Consider the following 13,250-nt stretch of genomic DNA (forward strand, 5'->3'; position numbering starts at 1 on the left):
TTTTAAAATTCATAATATCCAAATTCTCTCTTGAGCTTCTTAACTGAACCTATGTGACAGAGCTGTCATCAGACTGTGCAAATTGCTTTGTATTTTTCTAAATATTACATTATTTATTCACTTACTTACATTGATGTGGCCCACATTGTTGCAACTTTAATATCTTTATTTCACCAGTATTTATACCAGTTAGAAGGAAAATAAGTGAAGAGAAAGAAAATGCAGTAATCTGGCTCTGAGTCCTTACCAGGAAGAATTTTGGGATCCCAAGTTCTTGCACAGAGCTCATCATATAATTTTGGTGGCTAATATTTTTATGGAAGCTGCTGGTACAGTTTCTACTGTGCTGTACAAGGTTAGCTTTGATCTTGTAAGCTGACAACTCTGAATTTGTGGCTGTCTGGAACCCTGTGCTAAAGAGGACTGGAAGTCATATAGAGGCTCAGTAGGAAGGAGGTCTCCGATTTATTTCTGCTGTTGCAATAGTAACATGTCCCAACAATGCTTGCTCAGTAACTCCTACTTGTTATGACAGGACTTGTGGTGTTTCATGGGGATGTGAGAAGAAAAAAAAAAGTCAAGGATAACTTCGGCGCTCCCCTCAAGGAAGAGGCCCCAGGCCTGGGAGTCATCAGCAGAGACATGGTACCTAAAGCTTTGAAACTATATGGGATCACTCTGAGAAGAGAGAGTCATAGGGAGAGAAGAGGACTAAGAATACTGGAGATGTGGTGAAGAATGAGTAGAATGACAAAGATCAAAAAAATTCATGAGCAGGGTCTTCAACAAAACAGGAAAGTGTTTCAAGAAGTAAGTGTTCAATGGGATTATCCATGTCCAATGCAGCTTACAGATTGAGCAAAATAAAAACAAACACTTAATCTTGATTTTAGTAAAAGGAAATTATTTTATCCATTTTTTCTAGATTGTATAATTTATGTGTGTAGAGATGTTTATAATATTCTGTTAATTTCAGAGCACTCTTTAGTGTGCTGTAGTGTCACAGCCCATTATCTACATGCTGAATGAGAATAGAGTTTCAAGGAAAATGCAGAGTCATTAAGTCTTGAGGTAATGCCCAGAAATGAATAACAAGTGTTTCAATAAACCCTTGGGAAATTACCACCCAAGTGTACTTCTGATTCTTTTCACAGAAAGGCAAATGAATACTGACATTTTTCCAACTAGAATCCTAAAGAAAGTTGAGCAAAAATCTATTACTGTGAACCATTTGGAATCAATGGGTACATCAGATAATAAAGTTTTAGGGTTTGAAACAACAGGAAACCTCAGTATCACATCATCATAGGCCCACATCCACACAATCTTCACAGAGTAAATTGTTCTGACCACATCTTATCTGGCAGAAGAATGTCTTTAGGCCCCCAAACCAATTCTCAGAGGCTCATTTAGCTCATTTAGATGAAAGAAAAAAATCACACTTTCTGAGCCAGGACACCACAAAAAGACCGAGCTCTATAGAAGATGCAAAACATAGACAAAGAGACTTGTTATTTTTAAGCATTTGCTTAATAATACTTCTTTCTCATGAATCTCTGAATATTTGGAATGTATTTATAGTGTCATTAACATATAATTCTGTGAAGAAAACAGTAAGTTAACATTTTTATTTTATGTAGCTTCATAAATCTCGGTCTTCCGGGTAATTAAGGTATTAAGCTTCAGTGTCTTTTTTTTTTTTTAGTTCTAAAGCAGCATGTTCCTTCCCTGTTTAGCTATTCCATGACCTTCGCAACCTAATTATTAACAACAAAGGGACAACTCACCCTCTATTGTAATCACACAATCCAATGTCAATGTTGGTTGAAGTTCATTAGATCTTGATTTCTTAAAATATATTTATATAGATCAAGAAAAAAGGGCAGGAGAAAACTTCACCCAAATTGTGTAGCAATGTTAAGCAAATTCAGTTTTCAAGCCCAAATTAAATTATTTGTGTCTCTAAACTTTCCCTTGTAACTTTTCTTACAGCAATATAAATTTGAATTTTAGCCAAAGATAATTTTTTTTTTCAAGCAGAGTGATGATTCTGGAGAAACATTGATTTAGATATAGGGAATCTGTTTCTTTCTTAATAGAGCATGCAAAAATGGAGCATTATATATTTAGCTTACCTAAGTTGTTCTCTTTCAAAAACAGTAATATAATGAAAATTTTGAAATTTTCCCTGTAGTACATTTTTATCCAAAATACATAAATATGTGGAATTTAAAACAATTTTCCAAAGCAACTGTTTTGTGGCCAAGATTCAAGAAGCCCCAGAGTGTCTTATCGAAAACAATAAATTAAAGATTGCCAATTAAAAATTAAGCGATAGTGCTTGAATGTAATTTGTTTTGTTTTCTTTGTTTCAGAGATGAGGTATCACTATGTTGCCCAGGTTGGAGTGCAGTAGCTAGTCACAAACACAATCATGGTGCATTACAGCCTGGGCTCAAAGGATCCTCCTGCCTTAGTCTCCTGAGTAGCTGGGACTAAAGGCACATGCCACCACACCTAGCTATGTTTTTAAAAACCACCTTTACACTATTGTACGTTTCTGGACATTGGGAAACAAATATATTTTGACTCTCAAGAAAAAGGTACTTGGTGGCACATTAAAGAATGAGTCAATGAGTTTACAAAACACAAGAGGTAGGGTACAGTTACGCCAAAATGATAGGAAACAACACTGTGCCTTTGCTTTTGTTTGAAGAGAAACAAAACGTTTCCACTCAAGTTTTAAGTACCAGAATAGCTAATTACTGTTTAAATGTCACCAAAACTGGTAACATTACTCAGAAAATCAACTATTTCCAACAGAAACAATTTTAGTTACCTTTCACAAGAACTATGTTGTAACTTTCATTTTTAAGGGTCTTATATGGCCTCAGTATTATCACAAACCACTTTGTTAGATTTCAAATTAACTAATTCTAACCCAACCCAAATTAAAAACTGCTCACATTTATGAGCAATACTATTGCACATTACACTCATATTTGAAGAATCTGTGCTTCCCCCCGCACCCCCATTAATAGAATTACATTCCATGAATTACATTCCATTATGTGAATTTATAACACTCAAATTTCTTATGCTCTTCCACTGAACAAGTACATTAATATACTTGTAGTCTCAAAATTCTTCATGAACTCTGAAGTGATTCTCTATGGTGGGAACTTCCTTTGTGAAATGAATTCGGCTAGCCACCTGCAGACCAATAAATCTAAACAAATTTATTTTGCCCCTTTCCAATTCAAGATCTTATTGGATCATGTACTTGATAAAGTGTTACATGGGTGTGAACAATAATCCCTGTTTGTGCAAATTCTTTCAAGACACGTGGATAAGTAACCCAAGTATTGCTTCCTCTGGAATGACCACCATCCAGCCAATACATTGTTCTTATGCTTTTAATGAAAGCATCTATGTCCTTGTCTTTCTTGGCTTCTTTCAATTCAATAAGAAACTGATTCAAAACAACACAACCTTTATTTAATCCAGTCAAAGTAAAAGATGCATCCTTTAGTGATGGTGGATAAAAACTCATGGCCAACTCATCAGATTCTTCACAGGTCCTCTCTTTTTCTCCCTGGAAATGATTTGTAGTATCAGAAGAATTGGACTACAGTTAGATGCTGTGGAGTCCTTATTCCAAACATTGAAATTTTTATTTAATAAACTACTCTGACTTAAAAGCATTAACTAATAACATAAAGGTGCTTAAAAGTTCCAGAGTCACTACTAGGTTCTGGGGAACCAAACATGTTACTTTTCACAAAATTATCATGGCAGCTGAATTTCTGCAAATGCGTTCAGGAGCACTTCATCACTCAAATGGGACCGGTGGGCTCAAATGGTGGCAACATTTTCTAGACTCCAGTCTTCCCATTGGTAATTCGTAGGATGACAGTCATAATTTCATGGTAATTCTGCACATCCCCGGGAAAGAGAGGACGTGGTGGCTGCGGCTCTTCCCTCGCCCGCTCCCCGGAGACGTCCCGCAGCTCCAGTACCTCCCAGGCCACGGCCAGGAGGAGCAACTCAGCGCTGCGATGCGGGTGAGCTTCAAGCATGGCGGACGGGGCAATCGCTGAGGCAGCGCCCTACGGCGGAGGGGGAGCATCGCCCACCGCCGCTACCTCTGGGTTCATGGTTCTGCCCTGAGAGCAGAACCAGGCATTTCTAATTCCAAGTTGCGACAGCAGAAGCAGCAGCCCCGGAGACTGAAAAAGCCCGAGTTGTTGGGAAGCGGAGGGTGGGGGCGTTCTGAGGGAGGGACTGCGCAGGACGCCCAACTGTCGGGGCCCGCGGCCAGGCCTGAAGCCAGCGCAGGGCGACCACGTAAGAGAGGGACTTAAGAGTGCAGCGCTGGATTTCGTTCTTTCTATGGTTAAATCCTATTCCATTGTGTGTATACAGCACATTTGGTTTATTCATTTATCCCTTAATGGACACAAAGATTGATTCTATATTTTGGCTATTGTCAATAGAGCTATGATAAACATGGGATTGCAGATATCTCTTCAATATACTGATTTTATTTCCTTTTGATATATACTTAATAGTGGGATTGCTAGATTGTACGGTAGTTCCATTTGTAGGTTTTTGCTTTTCGTTTTTTGTTTTGTTTTTATTTTTGTTTTGAGAAACCTGCATAGTTTTCCATGCACGTTTCTAATAAATAGATAAATAAATCTAAAAATGTACTAAATTTACATTCACACCAGCAGTGTATAAGTGTTCCCTTTTCTCTACATCCTCATCAAACCTTGTTATCTTTTGTCTTCTTGATAATTCTAAATGGGGCGAGGTGCTATGTCACGTGGTTTTGGATTGCATTTTCCAGATGATTGGCGATGTTGAGCATTTCTTTGTGTCTTCTTTGGAAAAATGTCTATTTAAGTCTTTTGCTAACTAAAGAGTTGGGGTTTTTTTTTATTTTTATTGCTGTTGAGTCCCTTATATAATTTGGATATTAACTCCTTGTCACATGCACATATTTTCTTTTATAGATTGTCTTTTCACTCTGTTAATAAATTTCTATGCTGTACAGAAGCTTTTATTTTAATATTTTATTGATATTAATTTTTCTGTTTTCTGACTTGATAGAGAGGTAAGAGTTGGCCCTCTGCTTCATAGGTTATGTGTCTTCTATCTCACTACTTTTAAGAGCTTTTTTTTCTTTTTGATGTCACACAGTTTGATCATTACTCTTTTTTAAGGTTTATTTTATTTGTAATCGATACATAATAATTGTACATATTTATGGGGTACAGGGTAATGTTTCAATGCATTTATACACTGCACAATGACTTCATCAGGGTAATTTGCATATCTAGCACTTTAAACATTTATTTCTTTGTGCTAATAAATTTCAAAAACCTCTCTTCTAGCTGTTAGAATAAACAGTGCATTAATATTAGCTATAGTCACTCTACTATGTAATAGAACACCAGAATTTATTATCTCTATCTAACTGTAAATTTGGAACTTTGACAAATCTCTCACCATTCCTTCATCCCTTCACTCTCCCTAGCCTCTGTTACCCAGCATTCTACTCTCTACTTCTGTTAGATCAACTTTTTAAGATTTCACATATGAGTGACATCATGTGGTCTTTTTCTTTCTGTGACTGGCTTATTTCACTTAACATAATGTCCTCTAGATTCATCCATGTTAACATAAATGACAGTTCATTCTGTTTTATTGCTGAACATTATTCGTGTATGTGTGTGTGTGTGTAACATTTTCTTCATTAATCCGTAGATGGGCACTTATACACTGTTGGTGAGAATGTAAATTGGTATTACCATTACGGAAAACAGCATGGAGGTTTTTCAAGAAATTATAAATAGAACTACCATATATATGACCCAGAAATCTCACCACTGGTTAAATGTCGAAAGGAAATGAAACAGTCTGTCAAAAAGATAATTGCACCCCCATGTTTATTAAAGCACCATTCATAATAACCAAAACCATTCTTTCTTTTAAGTATTTTTAAATTTATCTTTTTCGACACATTACCCTCTAAACTTTAATAGGATTCATGTCTTGTTTCCAATTTCTGAAACTTATGAGTCACCAATTCTTTGAATATTGCCTTCCTGTTTATTATAGAGTCTAGTAAAACAATTAAATGTTTTTCATTTCTTCTCATCTAATCTTCATATATAAATATATTTGTATTTTGTAGTAATCTGCCTTCTCTAAAGTATATGACTACATTAATTGTGCTCAGCATTTCAGTTTACTAGTCCTCTCATCAGCTCAGTCTATTTTAATGTGTAATTTGTATGCTGTACATTAAATTGTTTTAATACATTTTAATAGTTTACTTTCCATTTTCCTCTTTTCCAGATATGACTGGACAAGCTCCTAGTTTTTTCCCACATTATTTTGGTTTCTGGTTTTTTCATTATATTGGCAAACATTTAAATATAAACCTGATAGCTGAGGTTTATGTGCCATATAATTTATCTAATGCTTCAGGCTAGTAGCTTATCTCCTTTTGTGCAACATAAATTATAATTTAGTTCTCACATATGGAACACAGCATACTCAGGATGCCTGCAGGCAGTTTATCTGTGTTTATTACATTTGACTTCAGAAGCTGAACAACCCACATGGATCTGAATCCTTGTGATCAGATGGAGCACTGGCCTCTTAGGTTGATACTTCTCTGGATCATTACCTTTATTTTCTTGACTGGTCCTGAGAAGTTTTCATAATTTTCTTTCGACTATATTAGGCATTTTGTGAATTCTTAAAACTTCTTGGTGATTTTAGTATCTACATTAAGTTTTTAAAGCACGTTATTTTCCTAAAAAGCAGAAAAATCTACAGTCGCATACATGAGTAAAATATTTACATAGATTTTCAAATGCATAGATCATCACCTCATGAGAATTCCATGTTTCTTCATTTGAAGTACTGCTCTCTTCAATAGACCATATTGTAATAATTCATAGAATGTGATTCCTTTTTTACCATTAGAAAATTAATTATGTTTTATGCACAAATCTCTGAAATACTTCACTGAAGTAAATAGTATATGGTCACAATTGTTGTTTCCTTTAACATAAAACATAAAACTATTATGGGTAAAATTATTTATCTGAATTAAGATCTTTTGGCTTCAACTGTCATTCTACCTCCTCATTAGCACTTCTCTAACTCCATAAAAGTTATCGTTTGAATTTTTTGTTTAATTTAGAATTTATGGAAAAGAGGTTTTTTTTAATGTTGTAATGTTTTTATTGCAACTGAGGATGTTTTCAATAAATGTCTTAAACTTGAGGCCTTGGCTAAGTATTGCTTTTGTACTGAAGTCAGATTTCTCTGGCATGCCTGCAACGATATTTATGAACACTACAAATGCCAGCACACTATTTCAATACTGTACTCACTTGTTCATATCTAAATATCTCGTAAGCTATGATAAAAACCAAAAATAAATGCTGAATATGTAGTACAAATAATCAGATTCTTCACAGAAGAAAACAATAACAGACTAATTTTCTACAATATGTCACTTGTTCATTAGTTCTTCAATAATATTATTTAGGTTATTTCAAGTATAAGAAGTTATTTTATCTAGGTTCTAAAGGGCATAAATAAAGACGCATATAGTCAGATTTATTTTTAAAAACTTTTGATTTTTTTGCTATGCATCTTACTGTGAATATATGGAGAGAAAAACAAATGTACATTTAAGTTATTAGTGGTTATATGCATTTTGCATATATGGGTTTTTGCTTATATGGATGTCATAAATGACAAGATAAAATAATGAAGTTTGATAAACTCATCTGTGCCCTGTAAACTTCAGTCCACTTGCTGCATAACTTGATTCAGCCATTATTTATTAGTTTAAAAACTGGTTTTAAAAAGCTGCAAACCAAACTTTATCACACATTTCAGAATCAAGAAGGGGTAAACTGTGACAGAGTTCCTCTGTGCCGACTTTTTTGGGGAGAAAAGTTCTGCAAATATAAAATAACACTTGTTTCCAAATTCTATTTTTAAAATGGTTGAGATTTCTTCTATGATTAACCTTCACTCTACAGTTCCTTTTACCCAAGGCGTGGTCCCTGGGTGATCTTTTTAAGGTTTAGTTTCTGGGAAGTTTTCAGCAAACCTATCTCATACTGTGTCCCAGTTTGTTGGGTTTTGTTTTGGAGAAGGTGAACACCTTCAATTGAGGATGGATTTCCTGTCCCCGAACCTACATGTGTTCACTGAATCTGAGGCTGAATTGGAGTTTTCATTCTCCCATCATCCTTCCTCAGGCCGCCTCCTTTTTTCCAACCCATCTTCTTCAACATCTTCCAACCTTTGTTGCTGTCAGTAATTTCAGAATGAACAGATGCAGGAGCATCATCTTTTTGGAAAATTCCTTCACTTCCAACCTGCTTACTACATTTTCCAGCTCTATTTTTATATTTTAGAATCTTTAGTGTGTATTCATCTTCATAGTCTGTATTCTGTAAACCATATTTTACTCGTATTTCCTTTAATTATTTTCTGATTTCCGACTCTTTTTTCTCCTTACTTAGTTTTGGACCAAGAAACATTCACCTTTCTTATCAAAGTAAATGTGAGCTCTAACCTGCCGTGGGTCACAGCCATCATAGGTATCACTGCCAGGGGTAGTGAATGTGAAAGGGTAACACGGTCTCTCCAATTTTCACTTTATGTCTATGTATGCTCAGATACATAAGGGTCACATTTAGTTTTCAGTTGAACAATCTGTTTTCCATTAACAATTGTCCCATTTTGACGGCCTTGATCTACAAGGACATAACTTTGTAAGTCATGGTCAAAATAAATTTCTACCTGAAACTTACTGACACCTACTTCAGGGATTCAAAGAGCATGCTCCAGATCATTTTCTCTTCCAATTGTAGCAGGTTTTACAGCAGTAATGATAAAGAGTGACCCTGTACAAACACAGGTGATCTAATGATAATTAATACACAGGGGCCAATTTTTTTCTCATTTTCCTCCTCAGTGTCTTCTGCATTACATTATCTTCACTGGTAATGTGAGGAGGGGCTGCACTGGGGCCTTAAAGGATGCCTGTGGAGCCAGAGGCCACGGAAGTTCAGGCAGCAAAAGGCAGCCTGGCCCTGGCTGGCTGCTGTGCCCCTCGCCAGGATACCCTGATACGCATTGCCTGGAGCCAAACAAGGCTATGGGCAACTAGCAAGGGGAATGCTGATGGCCCTGCCTGATCTGTAGGGCCTGGAAACCAGCAAACTCCTGGGAACTATGACCTTTTCCTCAGCTGCAGGAGCAGCAGGAAGAGCATCAGAGAAGTCAAGGGGCCAGAAGCTCTCCACTGGTTTCTGGGTTGAGCCAGAAATGGTGACCAAGAGAGTTTTCAATAAAGTTTACCTGTGGCTAGATATTACCTGCTGATTACTCTTAATTTTTTCCCACATTTATTGAGCTATGTTTGCAGATTGAAAAGTGTATATATTTAGGGTGTACAATAGAGTGCTTTGAGGTGTGTATACATCTTTAAATTATTTCAATGAAGATGGTTAACATATCTATTTCCTTACATAGTTACTTTATGCATTTCTCTGTGTGTGGTAAAAGCACTTTAGTTCTACTTTTGTAACAAATTTCAACTACATGTTATTATTAACTATGGTCACCATTTTACAGATTAGGTCCCCAGCAGCTTTTCATCACATAACTGAAGGTATGCAGCCTTCGACAGTATCTCCTCACTTTTCCCCACTTCCTAGCCCATGGTAATTACCATTTTATTCTCTTTTTCTTTCTCTTTTTTTTTTTTTTTTTGAGAATCCACATACAAACGAGATCATGCAGTATTTGTCTTTCTGTATTTGTCTTATGTCTTCAAGGTACATCAATACTGTTATAAATGAAAGAATTTCATTTTTATTACAGCTGAAATTATCTCTCTTTCTCACAGTTTATCCATTTGTTTGTATCAGAGGACTGCAGATACCCTTGGCGATACTGATTTTATGTCCTTTGGCTATATACTCTGAATTGGGATTAAGGGTAAATCTAGTTTAAAAACGTTAAGGAAACTCCATACTGTTTTTTAACAATGGCTGCACCAATGGACATGCTCAGCAATGGTCTACAAGTATTCTATTTTCTCTGCACCCTAACACTTGTTATCTTTTGACTTTTTGATAATAGCTATCCTAAAACCATGATAACGTGATATCTCATTATGATTTTGATTGTAATTACTCTGATAATTAGTGATGTTGAGAATCTTTTTATATACCTGCTGGCCATTTGTATGTCTTTGGAAAATGGCTATTTAGATATTTTTCCCAATTAATCAGGAAATTGGTTTTTGTTTTGTTCTGCTGTGAAGTCTTTTTTCTTTGTATTGAGTAGTATTACATGTATTTTGGATAGTAACACATTATCCTACATATGGTTTACAAATATTTTATCCCATCCCATATATTGCGTTTACATTTTGTTGATTTTTTTTTATTGTGCAGAAACTTTTTACTTTGATATAGTTCCACTTTTTAATTTTTGCTTTTGTTGCTTGCCTTCTTTGTGTTGAATCCAAAACATCATTGCCACAACTAGTGTCAAAAAGCTTTTTTCCTATTTTTTTTAGAGGATTCATGATTTCAGTTCTTATGTTTGAGTCTTTATTTTAAACTCATTTTTGGGATGGTATAAGAGAAAGGTTCACTTTTTGTGTATGCATATCTAGTTTTTTCCACACCATTTCTTGATGTGTCTATCTTTTCCTAATTATGTGAGATCACTTGACTATGTATGTGTGAGTTTATTTCTGGGTCCTCTATTCCGTTCCAATGGTTTTTATGTAGGTACTATCATATTTTTATGACTATAGTTCTGTAATACAGTTTGAAATCAGGAAGTTTTAGGCTTTCAGCCTTTTTGTTCTTCTCAGTATTTGGCTATTTGGAGTCTTCTGTGGCTCCATATAAATTTTACAAATGTTTGTTCTACATTTATTTTAATGGTGTTAAAATTTTGATAGGAAATTATTTAACTCTGTAGATGAATTTGTGTGATATAGCTATTTTAACAATATTAATTTTTAGAATCCATGAACACAGGATATATTTCTCATTTTATATTCTTCAATTTCTTTCATCAACATTTTATAGTTTTTAGTATGCAGGTCTGTAATATTGTTTGTTAAACTCATTCTATGTGATAAATTACATATTTCTATTTGATAATATTGTAAATGGAACTATTTTCTTTATTCCTTTTTCAGATATTTTGTTGTTACTGTAGCAAAACGCAACTGATTTTCATGTTCATATTGTATCCTGCAACTCTACTGAATTAGTTTTTTAGCTATAACACGGTTTCGTTGTTGTTGTTTTTGGTAAAATGGTGGGTATTCTTAATGCTAGTTACACTTTAAATTGATAGTTGCTATTATCATTCCATAATTCTTTAAAATCTGACCAGATGAGATTCTGCTCTCATGAATTCAGTGGAATTCAAATCTTTCTATTTAAAATAATTTTGTGGGTTTTGCCTGGGCGCTGGGATGGGGGGCGCCCCGTGGGAGCTGGGAGATTCAGGACGGGAAGGGAGAAACGGTCAGGGAGGAGGCTGAGCAGGGGAAGCAGAAAGGAGAACACGAACAGCAGAAAGGAGAACAGGAACAGCAGCAAGGTGAGGGATCCTGTTGGAAACCCAGTGCGGAGAGACAATGGGCCATAAAAGGGGTGAAGGGTGGGAGTGGGCAACAGGACTGCTTCCCGGGCAGGGGGCAGGGAACTTTGCTAAAACTACAAGCCCCAGGGAACAGTACGGGCAGGGTGGGAGGGAGTGGAGACGACCAGGCGGACCCCAAGGTCAATTTGGAGAAAGGGACATTTCCCGGTTCCTTCACCTCTGCGGGCATAGGCGCCCCAGGGGCAGGGCAGAGGAGGAGGCGGCTCCCGGCGGGCTCGTAGAGCTGAGGGGCGCACACCCGGTTCGCAGAGCCGGGGTGAAGGCAGAAACAAGCTGAGGCTGCGGAACTCGCTGGCCCCGTAGATGGGCGCGGGGGCGTGGGCGGGGCCGAACTCACGGGGCCCAGCGCCAGGGTCTGCAGGTGGCCCCGGGGAAATCCATCCGCCCGTGCAGCGGCCTCCCGGGAAACCAGTGTGGTCGGTGCCATGGACACGCCCTTCCCAGTTGGAACATTTGTGAGGCCAGAGTTTAAGCTCCGGCAGAAAAGCGTCAAGAAAAAAGACTGAAAGAAACCAGAGTGCGAAGTCCAGCCCAAGGAGAGGAAGCGGAAATGCCTGGCCTGCGTCAAACTGGGATCTGAGGAGAAGGTTCCGGCCCTGATGGTCACTGCCCTATAGAGACGCAGGCTTGGGGGCAGCCGGAGGAGCACCAGGAGACCCAATGCAGCAGGACAGAGCGGGCGGTGAGGACCCGTTAGCTACTGCTTCCCTGCACAGTTCGCCTTCTCCAAGGCCCGGCCCCCCAGCGGACCCCAGCATGGCGCCTCATGGACCGCTGCCGGGGGTGACCGGTGGAAGACCCCTACCTCCCGGGGAGAGGACCCCACTATATACCCAGCTAATAAAGCTGCTTCCCCCACCCAAAAATAAAGTTTAAAAAATGAATTAAATTTTTGTTTGGTTGTTGAAAATAATGTGTACACTCTGTTTACTGGTCAACATGTTACCCGTTTATCTAATGCCTAATTAGTCAAACTTTTTAAAGAAGTTATTTAACGTTATGGTCCTTTATTATGACACAGTCAATTTTATAATGGTTTTAATATCATCTAATATGATTAAAATATGTCAATTTGTCATTGCCAATGAATCTTTGTGTTATTTATTTTACACTGTTAGATATTCTGTCTACAAATGTGTAATGGCTTACAATCTTGCCTAACATATTGTATGTGTTAAGTACTAACTACTCTAATTCAACAAATTATCTTTTTACACCATTCTTAAAATACAATATTATTTTGTATTTATTTTTATTAAAATTATTTTTCTGTGTAAATATTTATGAAAATTATGAGGTCTATTCAGTCTGCCGTCTTGATAAAAGTCAGGGTTTTTTTCTCTTTATTAGTGTGTTAGGCAGTACAAATGCAATTTCATTACAGGGACATGTTGCATGGTGATGAAGTATGGGCTTTTGTGTAACAATCATCTGAACGGTACTCATTGTTCCAATTAGGTATTTTCTCATTCCTGAACCCTCTACCAACCTCCCATCTTTCTGAGTCT

General features: G+C 37.0%; 2 pseudogenes; both read right to left on the reverse strand.

Moving 5' to 3' along the window:
- Positions 1-3,138: 3,138 nt before the first annotated feature.
- LOC100449570 (mitochondrial protein C2orf69-like) lies at positions 3,139-6,634 on the reverse strand (annotated as a pseudogene).
- A 1,430-nt stretch (positions 6,635-8,064) lies between these two features.
- Positions 8,065-12,500, reverse strand: LOC100449219 (angiogenic factor with G patch and FHA domains 1-like; annotated as a pseudogene).
- Between the last annotated feature and the right edge of the window lie 750 nt (positions 12,501-13,250).

This window comes from Pongo abelii, chromosome 18, assembly GCF_028885655.2.
Source record: "Pongo abelii isolate AG06213 chromosome 18, NHGRI_mPonAbe1-v2.0_pri, whole genome shotgun sequence".
Taxonomy (NCBI): domain Eukaryota; kingdom Metazoa; phylum Chordata; class Mammalia; order Primates; family Hominidae; genus Pongo; species Pongo abelii.